The sequence below is a fragment of the Elaeis guineensis genome, chromosome 6 (assembly GCF_000442705.2).
Source record: "Elaeis guineensis isolate ETL-2024a chromosome 6, EG11, whole genome shotgun sequence".
Lineage (NCBI taxonomy): Eukaryota > Viridiplantae > Streptophyta > Magnoliopsida > Arecales > Arecaceae > Elaeis > Elaeis guineensis.
The window spans coordinates 108,698,424-108,716,336 of NC_025998.2; the positions used below are offsets into that span (position 1 = coordinate 108,698,424).

The window sequence follows — 17,913 nt, forward strand, 5'->3', positions numbered from 1 at the left end:
TAGAGTCATTGATTAGATTAGGTTAGAACCCTTTTCGATTTTGAGCAGTTGATCAAACCTAATCAAGAGTTGGTTGGGATTAGGTCAAAGAGGCTCAAAATTAAATTTAGTTGTAGTTGATCAAATTGATTCACATGTGATGTGAATTGATTAAGTCAAAATCAAATTTGGCTCAGCAGTTTGAGCCTGGGTCTATAGGTTAACCTAATTAATTCTAATCAACCAATTTGGTGTCTAAGATAAGTATTAGATGGTGGTTATTTAATTGGTTCCATTGTCTGACCTAGCCAATTCGTTGGTGTCTAAAGAAAGCAACGGGGGGACCCCCACTCATCTTTACTTACCTGACCATCTTGAGAGATTATATTTTGTATTAGGTTACTTGTTGATCTGAGTTAATCCAAATCGACTAGGTTGGTCAAACATAAAATGTGCTGACCTAAGCCAGATTAGTCATTACATTAGATGTATGTGACTAATTAGAAGAGATCTGAACCCAAATCTTCTCACTCAATATTAAGTCTACTGGTCTTCCACTATTGTAGAGATATGGGTGCCTTTTTTGACGTTGATCGTTCTCGACTGGTTACAGTGGTTCGGTTACATCGGGAAGGCACAACCACTCTATTGACATTAGATGCCCCGAGGTAAAGATGGGGTTGGGTCCAATAACTGTTAGGTGAGGGATCCAATGATGGCTTTGCACTCACTAGTGAACGGTGGATCAGATTTAACTAAGGAATGTGCTAATAACTGTTAGGTGAGGCCATAGGACTTAGAGACCAAGTCGCTGCAATATGCTTAGAGAAGTATCTAGATAAAGAGTTATCCACGTATTGGTATATATATCACCAATAATTATTAGGTGAGGTACCATACATCGATGGGACTGCAACACCTATTAGAACCACTTATCGCGTTAGGATTTTCGTTTCTCCACCTGAGGAGTGTGAGAGATTCAAAAAAATTAGTGGGAGCCTTTTTTGTTTGTTTTTAAAGTCTCTAAAATAAATTATTACAAGTACAATCATCTAATTAAATCTTTACTCTCTGTGATTAAGTTTTCAGCTTCCAACACTCTAGCATGAATCCTAGATATTAACCACTTAACCGAAATTAATTACATATTCTAACTCAAAAATCTAAGAATAGTTCTTAGCTTTTGGAAATTAAATCATGATTCTTGACCAAGTTAACCCAATATCATCAGCTCGTCCAATCCATAGTTAATGAGCTATACTTGACAAATGGTTGGACATTGACAATTAGATTAAGTACTATAAATTGGATTTCATAGTTGATAAAATCTAATGTTTGCATAAGGATATATAGACTGCCAATGACATGCTGATTCATCTGCAATAGTTGTGAGATGATCAGAGTCACACAGTGCATGAGATATGTGATGGATAGTTTGTCCATGATCGATGATCAAGGACATTGAAGAGCTTAAAAAGCTCGACATGACTATGCATAAGAAATTGCTAATAGATTTGATCCTGTAATTTTTAATTTATACAAATAGTTTATGAAACTATTATATGAATAAATATTATAACACCTTAACTGAATTGGTCAATATGCTAGTAACCAAGGGATCTTGAAAAGTTTAGAGGTACATACCTAGAGAATCTAAAGAAATATTTATGCACCTTTGGAAGGTATGTCGAATTACTCAAAATTAATTTTATAATTTTTTTTTATTAGACTCTAGTGCATATTACGCACTTTAATATAAGGTCTAAGGAAGGAAGAGAACTGAGGGAAGGTGAAGTGACTCTTTTGAGTCGGCAATGGTGTAAAAGATGCACTAGGCCATGGGCACCTAATCTTGGTGATTATCTTTTAGATTTAATTTTTATCATTTGCATGATGATGCATTTGTAAAAAATTATTTGAGCAAATAGTGAATGTCATTGGGTCTGAGAGATTCAGATCCAAATAACCTGAAGTATACAGATGGTTCTTTTGGCTAGGTCATGTATGAGGAAAAATGATTTGCCGACTGGAGAAAATGGATCTTTTAGACTCATTGACTATTAAGTCATATCTAGTCTATAAATCATCTCTTTGAGAATTAATGATCAAACTATCCTTTATGGGTCAAAGGGATAGGATCACTAAAGTACTTACCCTAGTACACATATGATGTGTATGGCCTATTTGATGAGCCAGACAAGGAAGTTATCACTGCTTCATTACCTTTACCGATGAGCAGTCATGGTATCGGTATGTATGTGAGATACAAATCTGAAAGACTTTGAAAGATTCAAAGATTTCAGATATAAAGTAGAAAAGATAAATCAAAAAATTTTTGAAGGTACATCGATCAGATTGAGGATGCAATATCAAATAGAAAATTTATCGATTATCTAAAGAGAATGATATAGTTTCATGATAGAATTCACCTTGTACACCTCAGCTCAACGGTGTATCTGTGAGGAGCGATGGCACTATATGAGATATGATCTAGTCCATCATGAATATCACTAGTTCAATTATTATTTCTTTAGGAGCAAGATTTAATTTCTGAAATTTAAATTAAGTTTTCTCTAAAGTTGGTTTTATCACACCATATGAGATATAAAATGGTGGACAAGTTAGAGGAAAGGTCTGTGAAGAGCTCATTTATAAGGTATCCCAAAAGGTATTTGAGATATCACTTTCTCTTCCCAGTAGTTCACAATGTAATTGTGAGCAATCATACTATTTTTTTAGAAACAGTGGGAGGATGAACTCAAAGAGAAATCTCTAAAGAACAACGAGTCACGGGACTTGTACAATCTATTTAAGATGAGCTAGTGTATGTAGTACTTTCTCCACCTCGTAGATCTAATAGGAACTTCCATCCTTTAGAAAGGATTTTGGTATTCTTACAAAGGATTTAAAGAAAGTATTTCTCGAGGAAGACTGGGAACATAAGAATGATCCCAAAACCTATAACGATGTGATATGAGAAATCATGTAGTTATATGAAGATCAGTGGGAGGGTGCCATACTAACATCGGTTATGATGTGGTTACATATAGAATTTTTTTTTCAAAGACCTACGTCAAACATTCTAAAAATAAAAGGTCTATAGAGATAGATCTTGAAAGGATGTTTGATAGATCTTGAAAGGATGTTTGATAGATCTTGAAAGGATGTTTGATTTTTGCAGATAGGTACATAGAAGAGGTGCTGAAAGGATTCAGCATTGAAATCTCCAAGAAGGATCCATTATCCTCTTAGGAATAAATGTATGCTATGCTATGTATTCGACTTGGTATATCTTACTGTGAAAGTCACGAGCAGATATTAGTCGAATTCAGATTGGGAGCATTAGATTGCTATGAAAATATTCCTAAGTACTAGAGAAGCACTAAGAGATTATTCTTCATCTCTGAAGAAGGGTTAGAGCTAAGAGTGAGAGGATACACTGATGCTGATGGTAGAATATCTACATCAGCATGTATTCTTGAGTTATGTTGGCTCGATTTGTTGGAAGGGTTCCAAGCAATCATCAATGGAAGCTGAATATGCTGTAGATGTACAGGATGCGTTCTAGTTCTTATGATAGTTGTGAAACTAAATATCATATCATTAGATGCTATGATATTGTACTACAAAGATAATGGTCCATAGCCTTTCCGAAGGAGCTAAGGTCTCACCAGAAGTCCATGCACATAGAGCAGGGATATATACGATTACCTCAAGTAGAAATACATGGAGGTAAGGAGAGTAAACTTCACATAGAATGTGGTAGAACTAAGTCACTTAGCCAGCTAAACACTGAATCCTATCTTCAGAAGATGGAGCTCAGGTATATGGCAGATTGGTTTTAGTGCATGTGGGAGTTTGTTAGATGTGTGCCCGAGAAGCCAATCTTGACTGACACATACTTTTCTCTAGGGCATATTTTATACTTGTTGGGCAGTTTTTATAACCAATCATGTCTTATGTGTCCATGATTTATTCTAAAAATTAACAAAGATGATTTTGTATATTCTCAAGGTGTTGAGAATTTGAGACATACATCATTAGTGATTAATTTCTAAATACTCCCGATCGAAGGATCATCATGGATGACAGTGATCAATCCATTCGAGATCGAGATATAAATCACCTTCTTTTTGAACAGATGAGTCTCGAGTCTACAGTGTAGAGATACTGGAGTGAGAGTGCAAGTGGTTGTTAGAGAACAACTTGTACTGAACGTGACCAACACAAGAAACCACTTGGATGTCTACTCACTCGTCAGTGATTTTCTCGATGCTGCAGTGGTGTGACTGGTCCTTTGACCTATGGTGTGTTGGCTATTCACAGCGAGGCTATATAGTTTGACTGCATATTTTTTTGATCCCTAGCCATATGGATCTTTGCTATGTATGTTGGCTATGTAGGTTCAGATTCACTGTTTGGAGTAGGATGCACTTAGATGGAATCTATCAATCTTGGTAGAAAAGAAGAAGTCCTATGCGATTCGTAAGACTGAGTTTAGAAAAATCTCTAACCAGAGTAAGTGTGAATATTGAAAAAGAGTTTCTACAGGATTCATAAATGAACTCGAGTCGAGCTAATCTAGCATATAACTGATGATAGGGTTTGATGAGTTCTACATGACCTCCGTCAAGTCGGGACTCACGATAGAGGTATTGTATCACATGATAACTGCACCTAGGGGTTCATTTTTCTATAATACTGAGTTGCCACTATCTGTTGCTAGATATCACTGATGGATCATGAGAACTCACTAAGATCATTTTTGGATCAATAATCTTTGTTGAGGTGAGTTGGAATCATTTCAGTCCATCAAAAAGAGTTTTGATGATACTGTGATAGAGATTACTGTATGTCTTACTACCAGACAGAATAGAACCTGAGGGGTTACACACAAAAAGAGCTTGACTTGATCAATAGCTTGAATCATATTCAAATTATCAATCGGATTGATAGTTTAAATTTTAGAAACTGCTAATTTGGAAGTGTTACAATTTTGGTAGCTGCTAATTGTTAGCACAGAAACTTAATTATAAATATTGTAATCTTTTTGAGACTAATTAAATTATGAATTGAATCTTAATTAATTTAAATCAAATTTAATTTAATTATACTTAATTTAATTTAATGATAATTGAGTTTAATTATCTAAATCAGATTTAGATTTTAGGTCTGATTGGATCAGGCTTGACAGTCTTTTCAAATTTGGCTCATTTCGGACTCGATTTGAATCCGATTGAGGCTCTATTTGAATCAGATGAACCTTGATTCAGAGAGTCCTAGTCTCTTGAGACTCTCTCTCTAGATATCATGCTAAGAAATAGGAAGGGTGATGGTTTTCTCCCTGCTTTCTCCTTGTGCGTGTGAAGAGAGGAGGGGCGCCAATAGTTGGCACCCCATCCCTCTAGGACTCTCTTTCTTTTAGGACATCTATCTAAATTTGATTTTAATAGATATCTTATCAAGAGAACTACCTAATCTAATTTTGTTAGGGTGTGGAATAATTTTTGTGCGACAAAAAAAAATTTTGTGAAAGGTGGACGTGCGCTGAGAGAATGGCGTGAGAAGATTTCATCCAATTTCTTTTAGGCCATAATTTATTTCCTTCTTATTTTTCATGCCATGGTTCTCTAATTTAGATAAGATTTGATCTTATCTCTTAATGGGGTGTGAAGGCATTATGGGTGCGCAACAAAAATTTAAGAGGAAAAGGGATGCATGCGTGAGATGTGAAAAACCTTTCTTTATTACCGCAAACTTCCTCTCCTAACGCCTCCATCTCTTTTCATCCTTACATCCCAATGTCCAAATCTGATAGAGATTAGATCCAAGAGAGAAAAAGAGAGAGAAGAAGAGAAGAAGAAGGGTTCTTCTTCTCTTCATGCTGATTTGGTTCAGATCCCGACGGATCTGCGTGAAAGAGTTCGCACAGTGATCTTCTTCTTCAAGATCTGGAAGAAGAGATCAAGATCCATGGATGAGGAGCGAGATCTGCAAAGTGCTAGTACATCGGTGATCTCGGTGCTCTGATCAGGTGACTCCATGTGGATACTAGTAGAGGTCGGATGCATGCGCAGCTACGATCAGAATCTAGGACATCTGTAGGATCCGAGGTATGGATATCTGATCTCCATTTATTTTTCTAACCATTTATTTTTCTATTTTAATTTTCAAATCATGATTTTTTATTCATATCAAGATCTTTACTATGATTTTTAGATCTAATCTAGTATGTGAATAAATTAAAATTATTTTAATTTATTTATTTTCACTGCATTGATCTTTAGAAAAAAAATTTAAACTACACATACGAAACCGTGGCGATTTTCTAACATATGGCACCTCCACTAAAAATTTTGATTAGGTCCAACTATTAACATGACAACACCATGTGCATCCAACAAATGGATGTCCAGGCTCGAGTGTAGTTCGGCCAACCTAAGCATTGATCAGAAGGTATAATAGGATGGTCATATGATGGATGATAATTCCAATACGTAATAGACACCAGACGTGTGGCACCTCCAATGCCTATTTAGAATGTTAGACTCATTATATTGCACCTTAATGGAAGGCTATGAATAAGTTATCTCCATAACTGTATCATTTTATGGACCTAATAATTTAGAGAATTTGATTTATATTGATTTGAGAATAAGAGAAGAGGATGACCTATAATTCGTAAATTCTCTCACTGACTTCACCAAGTCATGTAGTTGATTAGACACAAGCTGGTCTAAAGGCACCTAAATTAGTCATAGTAATTAACATTGATGGCATGGATCTGCTCGAATCGACTAGTGATCTAATCAAAATATAATCCACCATATTGGCTAGGTAAATGAGATCAGTGGAAGGGATGTGCCATTAACACACCGTAGATGCGTCTAGATGAGTAGCTCTCAATTAAAAACCATTTAATCAAATCTGCCAGACTTACCTTAGACACCAACTGATTAATTAGCTTCAATTTGATCCACCAAAAGATTTGAGCTCAACCACGGAGCCATAATCATGATCCATTTATTAAGGTCAAAAATATAGACTTGATCAAACTTCAACTATTGAGATTAATCTAGAGAAATTCTGACCTAATCTAATTCAATACTTGATTAGATTTAACCAATTTCTCTACTTGGTTCATATTTATTTCTAACCCTAGGTCTAATTCATTAGAAGGATCTGATTCATGCTAACCTATAGCCCATCAATTTATGTGGTGTCTTAATGATCTTTAATTCTCAAATCTGGATCGTTTAAACTTAATTCAAAATTAAGTGTGTGAAACGTGTATTTTAGTTTGTAGAATTATTCTATCAGGATTTTAGATGAAGCATACCATATATTTCAACTCATAAAAATTAATTTTTATAATATGTGTAATAATTAAACATGCATAGGTATGATCTAAATTTTATATATACATCTCATGCATCATGATAATTTTTAGATCAATATCGATTACATCTAATGTAATATGCTATTCAGACTCTAAAATAATTTTATATCTGAATTTATCTTATTATGATGAATCATAAATTATTTTAGATTTAATCTAAATATATTTATGATCAAAATAATTTATAAGAATCTATTTTTTTTTCATAAAATTGGATCACAATGACACCCCTACACATCATAAGAGAACCAGTCGAATGGACAAGAGAGGAAGATTAATCTCTTCGATCTTTTATGATCAGACGGTCTAGTGATCTCATCAATCTAAGTACTAGACTACTAAGATCTAAAATTTAATTTCATACGTAATCACACCAACATATAATTTTTGACAAAACAGTTTATGTCATGAACATGTCCTTGATCTCATCAATCATGTTCTTTATCTAATCTAATTAGATTCGATGCATTATGTACATTATATCAGATCTGAAATACATCTTATATTGATTATAAAATATCAATTTTAAATCTGGTATCATATAGAAAATTAATTAGATGCAAATAAGAATGCATAAGGATTAAATTTCTAGTTAAATCTGTTTTGATAAAGTGCTGAATTTTGTTAGAAATCAGATCTGAAAAATCTATCAAAATAGATTCAATTCAGATCTAAAATAAGTCCAACTTCATAATTAAAATAATAATATTAAAATAAATTTAAAATAAATTTTAAATCAGGTTGTTATTTCAATAAAATTCAGCAACAATAAAAATCTGTTATAACAAATTTATAACAAACCTTAACCAACCATTGATTAGGTTCTTATAATCCAATCAAAATTAGATTATAAATTTTATTTAAATATATTTAAATTAGATTTAATATCTAATATTAAATTTTAACTACATATATTATGTAAATAATTTAGAAAAATATATCCATGTATCAAAGTCTGGCTTTAATACTAATTGAAGAGAAAGAAATATGTTTCTTACGGATAACCAGGGTTGCATCTAAAATTTTTTTTATATATTCAACAAAATAAAGATCAAAACTTTACCTAAATTATAGTAAAATAAAGATTAAATCTTCAAAATCTGAATTCAACCTTCGTGTAGGCCTGAAACTGCAGGCCCTCTACTTCATGCGCATGCCAGGCAATGCAGGAAAGCGGGATGAATCTCTGGATTGATGCACCTTCACAAGGCCACCAAGGGAGAAAGAGAGACACTAGGTGTGACACCTCACACCAGCAAGGGGATGCCTAAAGAAGGGCCCACGGCTTGGAGCAGAGGGGCAGCAAGGAGGGAAACATGCCAAAGGGGGACGCCCACTAGCTCATGCCTCTCTCTCTTTTTCTCTCTTTCTCTCAATCCGATTTTTATGTTTTTGCTTATATATCTATAGGTAGAGACTCTTTCTATTTATAAATGATTCTCATAATCCAATAAGTATAGGACTCTTTGATAGAGTCAAGATGCTGTCGTTAGGATACCATGATTATCAATCAAATTTTGACTTCAATAAAAATTAAAAATATATAGAAAGTAGTGAGTCGGGTCGAATCCATAGAGAAGATAGGATTTTAATTTAAAATCTTTGATTTTATAAAAAAAATAAAATTTTAGAGAAAGTAATTTAAGTCAAAAAATAAAAATTAAAAGTATGAAAAATAAATCGCATACTAAGATCTACTAACTAGATCCTAGTATCTACTTTCAATAAAAATAAATAATAAAAATTTAAAAAGTATAAAAATAAATTGATACTAAGATTTACTAATTAGATCCTAGCATCTACGTACAAAAAATAAAAGATAGGAATTTAAAGTGTACAAAAATAAATTTTATATTAATTAAAATTAAAATTCAAGTATAAAAAATTTAAAAAAAATAATAAAATAAAATAAAAATAAAACTATAACAAAGATCTAAAATTGATCAGCCAAGCCTCGTCAGAAAGATGGTTGATGACCTCTTCATCTTCCGTCATACTCCGTAGAGCGAATCGGCTTCTCTCCTTCTTTTCTTTGGGTCCCTAAAGCTATTTAATTTTTTTTTTATTTTTTTCTATACTTTCTACTCAATTTTTTTGCTCACAAAGCTTATTCCCAAACTCCTTATTTATAGATGAATTTTTTATAATTTGTTGGTAGGAAAAGGAGTCCTAAAATCTTTAGAAATCATATTAATCTCCTTAAAAATATTCTTGGCCATCGGATGGAGCTTGGACAGCTCAGATCTGATCAAAAATCAGTCGTTTTAATCCTTATCAAAGTCGGATCGAACCACAGCCATCCGATCATACCTGAGATTGGTTCTGGGCCATTGGATTGTGCAAAAACCCCTCTCTCACTGTGAGCCGTGCCTATGGACCGCGTGAAGTTTCCTGTGGACCGCGCCTTGGCTCTGTAGACCGAGCGATCGGTCCACCGTACATCGAAGATTATTTTCTTTATTTTTTAGGATATTTTAGCTTCATTTTTGCTTCAATTTTTATCTGAAAAATTGAAAAAAATATGCATTAAATTTTTTAAAAATTTTTCTTTATTTTAATATTTAAATTGCTCAATTAAATTAATATCTATTTTTTTATAAATATATCTAATTTCATATTTTTTTAAAATTATTTATTTTTTAAAAAAAATTAATAAATTTATGAAATTAAGATTTTTAAGAAGATGTTAGCACCATAAATTATCAAAAATATCTATAATAAATATAAAAATATATCACTTATCATACTCTCCAACTTGAACTTTGCTCATCTTCGAGTAAAGAAAGAATTTAGAATTAAGTATCATTTAACTTAAAGTTTTGAATTTCACCAAATAATTTTCAAAAGGACCACTGATGTTCAGTAGAGTGTAAATGAGGTATGTCATTGGGGTATTAATACTAGTCAATATGAGAGTTAAACTAAAAATACTAAATTTTTTCTAAACTTTTTCAAATTTTTTTTACCTTTATCTCCAAATCATTCACCTTCATATGGACAAGTATATTGTTACTTCCATCCTTTATTTATTGATTAATTTTTTTTTTTTAAACATTGTACTGCTATTGAGTCTCTTAACCCCTTAAGCTTTCTGTTTGACCCATGTAGCGAGTTTTTAGTCAATGACTCTCAAACCAAATGGTTTTAGGATACTAGATATAAAATATCCCTCGAACCTACTTACTCGAATTAAATAGGCTACGAGTTAAAACTAACTTTACAATAAAGTTTTTTTGCCCTTCATACCTTTTGACGCGAAACTCAATGCTTGCTTAGGCAAAAAGACCCGGTTACTCAGCATGAAGTACTTGAAAAATTTTTTTTTTAAATATATGAAGAAATATATAGTTACTTTATACAAACCCATAAGAAGTAAACTCTTCTTTGATGCTAGTAGAAAAATTTAAAAATTTTCAAAAAAAATTATTTAAGTTTTAAACTTAACTCTTTATTGAGTTTTCTTAATACTTGATCCTTCAATATCTCACAAACTCTCTGATCTGTACATCAATTTTTTTTAAAAAATACTTGGTTTAACTTGATTCTTAAGTATAATCAGATGCTTAAATACTAAATACTAACTTACTTGAGGACTTAAAAAAAAAATATTTTCTCCCTCAACTTAATCAACATTGTCCTCAATAGAGTAGAAAAAAATGAACGGTGCATATAAAGAGAAAGAAAAGAAGAGATATCACCTGATCCATAAGTCTTTTCAAAACTGATTCTCCCCCCAACTTAGCCAATATTGTCTTCAGATCTCTACAAAAGACACAAAGCAAGACTCGATTATCCTAAATAAAATGTAAAAGAAAGCAAAGGCAAAAGCAAAAATTGAAAACTTGAAAACTGAGTTGCCTCCCAGAAAGCACTAAGTTTACCGTCTTCAGCCAGACCATGCCAATTCTTACTTATCCTGTGTCAAATACTGGATTGATAAATTTCAATGGTTTTGGATTGCCAATCTCAAGAAGATGGCTTTTGATAAATTTTAATATTTTATTAACAATCTTTAAAAAGTATTTCATATCCTCATTTTTAATTGTAGTAAGATAATATTCAGATCCTTGTTTGTTGAGAATTTCTCCTATTTGTTCTTCTAAAATGCTCATGAATTGAATTTTTAGTTTAGGAGTTAAGTTCGATGCAATGGATACTGGAAGGATGTGATTTGATTCTAAACATGTATTCTCAAGTGTAACTGAGGATGATTTCAATTCTGGAGGGGATGGTGATTCTAAAAAAGAAGAACCAACTTTTAGGACTGAAAAAAATAAAACTTTTGGTGGATATATCTCGGGTAGCTCATCTGCTTTCTTCTTAGTATCACTTAGATCAATATCAGTACTGGGCTCAGGTTCTTCTATTGGGCTAGTCTCAGTACTAATCTCCTCTTCTAAATTCTCTTTTTGGCTAGCATCAATACTAGCCTCACTCACTTGGACTTGATATGGGTCCTTAAGAATCCTATCACTTTTAAGCTCAGTAATTGCTTTGGTATTTTCAAATTAAGGATTCTTAGATGGGATATTGGATTGATGACTAGATCCAGGTGGTTGATGAGTGGATGGGTTGTTCCTAAGATTTGGTACTGGTTGGCTTGGGAGTTGACCTAGTTCTCTCCTCATGGTAGACTCAGCTAATTATCCTATTTATGCTTCTAGCCTAGCGATAGATTGTTGTTGGGTCATGATCAATTGTTGTAGTTGGTTTAATCTATCATCAGCTAGATTAGTCTGTTGAGGAGGTGGGTATGACGACTGATTTTGATATGGTGGCTGGATAGATTGACTGGGCTGACCTCTATTGTAGGCATAATTCTGGTATGGAGGCCTACTCTGAAAGTTTTGCAAAGAAAAAATTTGGGTCTGAGCCTGAGTCTGTTGGAGTCTCTAAGAAAAATTAGGATGGTTCTTCCAGCCTAAATTATATGTATTTAAGAATGGATCATTAACAGGTTTGGAGTAACCTTGGGCAACTTGAACTTGTTCTTGAATAAAAGGTGGAAACTATGCAGCCGTGGGACATTCACTCACATGATAGGCCGGGCTAGCACAGATAGAACAAATCTCTTGATAATTAGATGGTGGTGTGTATTGTGCAAGAGATTGTTGACCTAATGCTAGGAACTGATCAAATTTTTGAGCAAGAAGGTTGACTTTATCTAATCTTTGGGCTATTAGGTTCAAATCGGCCTTAGGACTAGAGTCTGTTTGCTTGATCTCAAAAATTTTTGCCCGCTTTTGGTGAGGGATTGATCTTTCGTAGGAGGATAATAAAGCATGATTGATTGAATTTTTACTCAAAGTTTCAAATAAATTGTAGGCTTCATCCTCACTTTTACTCATGAAAGCACCCCCACAAGATGCATCTACCATCTGTCTGTATTGATCACCTAAATTCTCATAAAAAGCTGGAACAATTTGCCACTTAGATATACCATGGTGTGGGCATTTTTTAAAAAGTTTCTTAAGTCTCTCCCATGATTCATGAATTTGTTCTCCTGGAAGCTGAGCAAATCCAGTGATGGCTCGCCTCATAGTGTTGGTTTGACCTATGGGATAGAATTTCTTAAGAAATTCGTGCTGCATTTCAGCCCAAGTTTGGATTGGTCTCTCTATTGTGCCAAGCCAGTACTTGGCTTTGTCTTTAAGTGAGAAGGGGAATAAGGTCAATCTAAGTGTATCATCAGTAAAATTTTAAATTTTCACCGTGGAACAAATTTCTAAGAACTCATCCAGATGCTTGTAAGGATCTTCATTAGTATTCCCATAGAAAGATGGGAGTATCTGGATTGTGGTCGATTTGACTCATAGTGGCTTGCAGGGATATCAGGTAAGTGGATACAAGTCGATGAGTTATAGGTAGAAAAAATAAAATATTTCTTCATCTATCTAGGTGGTTCTCTAGGATCTCTAGCCATCTGATTTTTAGGTTTAATATGAATCAACCGTTCAATCTCAGGATTGGGTTCAACTAGGTCAGGATAGAGAGATCTTCTACCTTGCATATACCAGTGCAAACCCTAATGTATGATTCAAATTTTATTTTTATTTCATTTTTTCTTTTTTTTTTTAAGAGAAAAAGGAGAGAGAAGAAAGAAAGAGCCCTAGACCTAGATACGTAAGGTGGAAAGAATTAATAATGGTTTAGTGTTAATTATAATCAAGTTAGCAAACAATTAAATCTAGATACCTATGGGTTTCTTAGACCTAACAGTTCGATGTAGAGTGGCTTAGCTTAAATGCAAATTGGGTTTGTTCTCACTTTCTTCAACTAGCCAGGTAAGAGGTGGGATCGTGAGGGTCCCCCCGTTACTTGCCTTAGACACCAATTGAATTGGCCAGGTAAGCTAACGGAACCAATTAAATAACCACAAATCTACTTAGGCTGAGCCTTTATAACCTCTAGCCTTAGACACCAGTTTTAAGAATGAGTCCAGACTTACTTTGCACTTGACTTGACCACAATACTCAGAACTGAACTCAATTAATACTAGGGGCCAATGTCTACTTGATTTTAGTTAGGCTAGGGTTAATATGGGATGCTGGTTGGTTATTTTTGGGCCAAGGGAGGGTGATGAAATCCCCACCTTATCTTGTTATGGGTGTTGCCTTTAAATTGATTTGAGATGAATATGCACAACCAATTTCAAACAAGAAGTTCTATGCAACTAAATTAGATGCATGAAACTAATAAAACTTGAAAGCTTACCTTGTCTCCAGCAATCACCAAAAATAAATCTACAATGATGAATGCTCCTAAATATTAAGTTTCTACTATTGTCATGCAATTTTTATTAGATTTATGTGGATAAATTTTAGGTTAATTAAAAAAAATAGTAATTAATATTAAAAAAAATAGTTTAGGCTAGGGTTAGGATTGATCTCACCAACTTGGAAGCTTTCGATCTCTCTTTTTTTTTTGAATTTTTGAATTTTTTTCTATAAAAAGATAAAAAAAAGTTAGTAAGCAATAGTCATAAGAAAATCAAAGAAATCAAACATTAAAATTGGTGCCTTTTCCAGCAATGGCGCCAAAAATTTGATAAGGTCAAGATGCTGTCGTTAGGACACCGTGATTATCAATCAAATTTCGACTTCAATAAAAATTAAAAATATATAGAAAGTAGTGAGTTGGGTCGAATCCATAGAGAAGGTAGGATTTTGATTTGAAATCTTTAATTTTACAAAAAAAATAAAATTTTGGAGAAAGCAATTTAAGTCAGAAAATAAAAATTAAAAGTGTGAAAAATAAATCAGATACTAAGATCTACTAACTAGATCCTAACATTTACTTTTCATAAAAATAAATAATAAAAATTTAAAAAGTATAAAAATTAATTGGTACTAAGATCTACTAATTAGATCCTAGCATCTACGTGTAAAAAATAAAAGACAAAAATTTAAAGTACAGAAAAATAAATTTTATATTAATTAAAATTAAAATTCAAGTACAAAAAAATTTAAAAGAAATAATAAAATAAAATAAAAATAAAACTGTAACAAGGATCTGAAGTTGATCAGTCAAGCCTCATCAGAAAGATGGTTGATGACCTCTCTGTCTTCGGTCGTACTCCATAGAGCGAACCGACTTCTCTCTTTTTTCTTGGGTCCCTAAAGCTATTTAATTTTTTTTATCTATTTTTTTTTATACTTTCTACTCACAAAGCTTATTCCCGGACCTCCTATTTATAGATGAATTTTTTATAATTTTTTGCTAGAAAAAGGAGTCCTAAAACCCTTAGAAATCATATTAATCTCCTTAGGAATATTCTTAACCGTCGGATGGAGCTTGGACAGCTCAGATCTGATAAAAAATCAGCCGTTTTAATCCTTATCAAAGTCGGATCGAACCACAGCCATCCGATCGCACTTGAGATTGGTTCTAGGCCGTCGGATCATGCAAAAACCCCTCTTTCACTGTGAGCCACGCCTGTGGACCGCGTGAAGTTTTCTGTGGACAGCGCCCTGGCTCTGTGGACCGAGCGACCGGTCCACCGTACACTGAAGGCTATTTTTTTATTTTTTAGGATATTTTAGCTCCATTTTCACTCCGATTTTTACCTAAAAAATTAAAAAAAAATATGCATTAAATTTTTCAAAATTTTTTCTTCATTTTGGTGTTTAAATTGCTCAATTAAATTAATATTTATTTTTTTATAAATATATCTAATTTTATATTTTTTTCAAAATCACTTATTTTTTAAGAAAATTTAATAAATTTATGAAATTAAGATTTTTAAGAAGATGTTAGCACTATAAATTATCAAAAATATCTATAATAAATATAAAAATATACCACTTATCACTCTTAATTCAAATAAGCTTTGAATCAATCCACAACTTATCAAAGAAGAATTCCTACAAGAGAAAGGATTGGCGCCTTATATGGTGCCTACTTTGCACCCATGCCCACACCCATGTGGGACAGCCCACAACCAGCACCATACTAGGTGCTGGTCGGCCAAGGAGTGAAAGAGTTTCAGTGGAAATAGGACTCCAAGGATCTTATCCAAAAATAGTTCAAATCGAATTTAATTCGAAGCTAATTCAAAATAATTTCAAAAGGCTATCAATCCTAAACTATTTAGGACTTTAGAATCAAGTCTAACTTGAAATTTTAAACTTAATTAAGTCTAATTAATTTAGATTTAATCTAAAATTAATCAGTACTTTAATCCAATCTCTCATAAGCTTCTTGGATCATAGATCAAAAACTATTGATCTTCGGGATCGAACCTGAACCTCATGTGTAGTGCTAGTTAGACATAGTCAACTCTTCAATCTTGTTTGACCCATAACTTAATTCTCAATCAAGTTAGTTTATATGTTCAATCAAGTCAAGTACTTCTAAATTGAACATATAAATATAGATCAATACTTTCTTATATTGTGACTTGTGTGCATAACTCCATAGGTTCAAACACTAAGCCGATAGTACAGGAATCGATCCTATACTAATCGAAGCTATTATCTAGCAATGATTTTTGATGTTCGGATAGGTCGAATTATCGTAAAAAAATATTTCAGATCCTATGCATAAGGTTATCGTGTAATTCATCTCTTTGAATCTGAATGCTCTAGGATGATCTAGGTTAATTGTCAATCCGGAGTGTTTCATCTATATTGTATTTCAACCTTTCAAATCCATCTCATGGATTATTCTGATCAAAATTTTATTAAATTGAAATACAACAATATATCAGCTCCCATAATTCGAAGGGGTCAATCCCATCTTGATCTATACACAGACTTCGTAAGTATTTGACTGTACCTCATAGCCTTCTGTCACTGCATTAGAAATCCAGATAGTCCATCACTAAAGCATAGTGAGTTGTTTGCAAGTCACTATGATGATTTCAGATTTGAGAGACACTTACGTCCATATGCTTCATAAGTAGCTCTTGACAGCAAAATGCTTAATAGATGAGTCGCCTATTCAGTGACGATGTACTCCTACATCTCATCTGTATGCTATACCAGTGTTACCACACTCCTTGATTAAGAGGACAACCAACCCATAGACACACAATGATCTCCACTCGATAAACGTCATCATCCTGTAATGATATATCATTTGATCGTGAATATATTTAAAAACTATACAATAAATCCTCTCTTTATCGTTTACTAATATAGTTCTAAGGACTTTATCACAACACGAGTTCTACAAAGAAGATGCAACTTTATGATGAATAATGTCTTAATAATTTTTATTTATAAATCAATAATTCATATATAGAAGAAACTCAATCATTATATGATTGGTTTTAAGATATATTTCCCAATACAACACACCCAAACAAAATCTTTAGCAACTAGTGATCAGCATCGATCAACCTAAGAGCCCTATTCAATGTTCCCGAGGTTGACCTGTTATGCTCCTGATTTGAGATCATGAGCTAAAGGGTCATGGCAACCACCACGTACTCATAAAAAAAAATTTTCATAAGCATGCAAGGCATTCCAAACATGATATCAATGCATCATAACAGAATTAATTTAAATAACTAAAAATTAAAATTTAATTAATTAACAATTCAATAGATAACCAAATTAAGAGCCTTACATCAAATACTCCCAAAAAAAATTAAAATGATAATAATAGACCTAAGTCCAATGATACTAATAGTGTCAAATCTCACTTCTAATCTCATTTTCAGGTAATACCCACATCCAAAATGAAGTATCTAAATCTAAAATAAAGACGTAATGAGCTTGATAGCCTAGTAAGTAATAAATATCTTAACTAGATATTTCAGATATTATCATAAAATATAATATTTAAAAATAAATTTTATAAATAAATATAAGAATATATTTCATACTAATTTATGTAAAACAAATACTTTTAAATATTCATATACATAATCATAAATCTGATTTCAAACAAATCATATATAACTTAACAACCTTTAACTATAACCATGCTTATATCCTATGGTGGGGCAAGAACAAAAATAATGAGCTTAATAATAATAAAAGTGCCAATGTATAATCCATATTAGTAAGATCCACTAAACCAATATAGAA

The 17,913-nt window shown here is 32.7% G+C and overlaps 1 non-coding gene across 1 annotated transcript; it reads left to right on the forward strand.

Annotated features, from left to right (window-relative positions):
* The first annotated feature begins 12,814 nt into the window (after positions 1-12,814).
* Positions 12,815-12,923, forward strand: LOC140858970 (small nucleolar RNA R71). Its single transcript, XR_012142373.1, has one exon. It is a non-coding gene; the product is annotated as a small nucleolar RNA R71 (small nucleolar RNA).
* Positions 12,924-17,913: the final 4,990 nt, after the last annotated feature.